The 2,565-nt window shown below is 49.1% G+C and overlaps 1 protein-coding gene across 1 annotated transcript in view; it reads left to right on the top strand.

Moving 5' to 3' along the window:
• The first annotated feature begins 510 nt into the window (after positions 1 to 510).
• LOC142922751 (LIM domain-binding protein 3-like) overlaps positions 511 to 2,565 on the top strand; it is a 22,517-nt gene continuing 20,462 nt past the window's right edge. The window contains exon 1 of the mRNA XM_076063599.1: positions 511 to 698. The gene's annotated coding sequence lies outside the window, so the exon portion shown is untranslated. The remainder of the gene's footprint in view (positions 699 to 2,565) is intronic.

Genomic DNA, 2,565 nt, shown 5'->3' with positions numbered 1-2,565 from the left:
ACCACGTGGTGTCTATCTGCGGTGTCTCCACTGAGGGGTTGTCTCACTGTGTGTCTCTGTGTGTCTCTCTCTGTGTGTCTCTGTGTGAGTCTCTGTGTGTGTCTCTGTGTGTCTCTGTGTCTCTGTGTGTGTCTCTGTGTGTCTCTGTGTGTGTCTCTGTGTCTCTGTGTGTCTCTGTGTGTCTCTGTGTGTCTCTCTGTGTGTCTCTGTGTCTCTGTGTGTGTCTCTGTGTGTGTCTCTGTGTGTGTCTCTGTCTGTGTGTCTCTGTAGGTCACAGCTGGTAGTAAAGCTTCCCAGGCTGGTGTCTGTGTAGGAGACCACGTGGTGTCTATCTGCGGTGTCTCCACTGAGGGGTTGTCTCTCTGTGTGTCTCTGTGTGTGTCTCTGTGTGTCTCTGTGTGTCTCTCTGTGTGTCTCTGTGTGTCTCTGTGTCTCTGTGTGTGTCTCTGTGTGTGTCTCTGTGTGTCTCTGTGTGTGTCTCTGTGTGTCTCTGTGTGTGTCTCTGTGTGTCTCTGTATGTGTCTCTCTGTCTCTGTGTCTCTGTAGGTCACAGCTGGTAGTAAAGCTTCCCAGGCTGGTGTCTGTGTAGGAGACCACGTGGTGTCTATCTGCGGTGTCTCCACTGAGGGGTTGTCTCACGCGGCTGCCCAGGACGCCGTCCGCAGTTGCTCCGGCAACCTGGAGCTCAGCTTCGTCAGGTGGAGACAGAGACACGGAGACACAGAGAGACACAGAGACACGGAGACACTTAGACAGAGACACAGAGAGAGAGACACAGAGAGAGAGACACAGAGACACTGAGACACAGAGACACGGGGACAGAGACACAGAGACACACAGAGAGAGACACAGAGACAGAGACACACAGAGACACAGAGACACACATAGACACTGAGACATAGAGACACACAGAGAGAGACACAGAGACACAGAGAGAGACACAGAGAGAGACATAGAGACACAGAGACACAGAGACACGGGGACACAGAGACACAGACACGGGGACACGGGGACACTGAGACAGAGACAGACACAGAGACACAGAGACACAGAGACACACATAGACACTGAGACACGGGGACAGAGACACAGAGACACGGGGACACGGGGACACTGAGACACAGAGACAGAGACACAGAGACAGAGACACAGAGACAGTGACACAGAGACACAGAGACACAGAGACAGAGACAGAGACAGAGAGAGACAGAGACACAGAGACACAGAGACACAGAGACACAGAGAGAGAGACACAGAGACACTGAGACACTGAGACACAGAGACACGGGGACAGAGACACAGAGACACAGAGAGACAGAGACACAGAGACAGAGACACAGAGAGAGAGAGACAGAGAGACAGAGACACAGAGACACTGAGACACTGAGACACAGAGACACGGGGACAGAGACACAGAGACACAGAGACACAGAGAGACAGAGACACAGAGACAGAGACACAGAGACACGGAGACACAGAGACAGAGACAGAGACACAGAGACAGAGACACAGAGACAGAGACACAGAGACACAGACACAGAGACAGAGACACAGAGACAGAGACACAGACACAGAGACACAGAGACACAGACACAGAGACACAGACACAGAGACACAGAGACACAGAGACACAGACACAGAGACACAGAGACACAGAGACACGGGGAGACAGAGACAGAGACAGAGACACAGAGACACAGAGACACTGAGACACAGAGACACAGAGACAGAGACACAGAGACACAGAGACACAGAGACACTGAGACAGAGACACTGAGACAGAGACACAGAGACACAGAGACACAGAGACAGAGACACAGAGACACAGAGACAGAGACACAGAGACAGAGACACTGAGACAGAGACACTGAGACAGAGACACAGAGACACAGAGACACAGAGACACAGAGACAGAGACACAGAGACAGAGACACTGAGACAGAGACACTGAGACAGAGACACTGAGACAGAGACACAGAGACACAGAGACAGAGACACTGAGACACAGAGACACAGAGACAGAGACACTGAGACACAGAGACACAGAGAGAGACACGGGGACATAATGATGCTGATGATGATGTTGATGATGATGATGTTGTTGATGATGCTGATGATGATGTTGTTGATGATGATGATGAAGATGATGTTGTTGATGATGTTCTTGATGATGCTGATGATGATCATGTTGTTGATAATGCTGATGATGATGTTAATGATGATGCTGATGATGTTGTTGATGATGCTGATGATGATGTTGTTGATGATGCTGATGATGTTGATGATGCTGATGATTTTGTTGATGAGGATGCTGATGATGATGATGTTGTTGATGATGCTGATGATGATGTTGATGATGCTGATGATTTTGTTGATGATGATGATGCTGATGATGATGGTGATGATGATGGTGATGATGATGATGCTGATGATGTTGTTGATGATGATGCTGATGATGTTGTTGATGATGATGATGCTGATGATGTTGATGATGATGATGCTGATGATGATGTTGATGATGATGCTGATTATGATGGCGATGATGATGATGTTGATGATGATGTT

The sequence above is a fragment of the Petromyzon marinus genome, unplaced genomic scaffold, assembly GCF_048934315.1.
Source record: "Petromyzon marinus isolate PM22_M1 ecotype Great Lakes invasive population unplaced genomic scaffold, UKy_Petmar_22M1.pri1.0 PM_Scaffold_161, whole genome shotgun sequence".
NCBI classification, from domain to species: Eukaryota; Metazoa; Chordata; class Hyperoartia; order Petromyzontiformes; family Petromyzontidae; genus Petromyzon; species Petromyzon marinus.
This window is presented reverse-complemented; position numbering and strand designations above follow the sequence as displayed.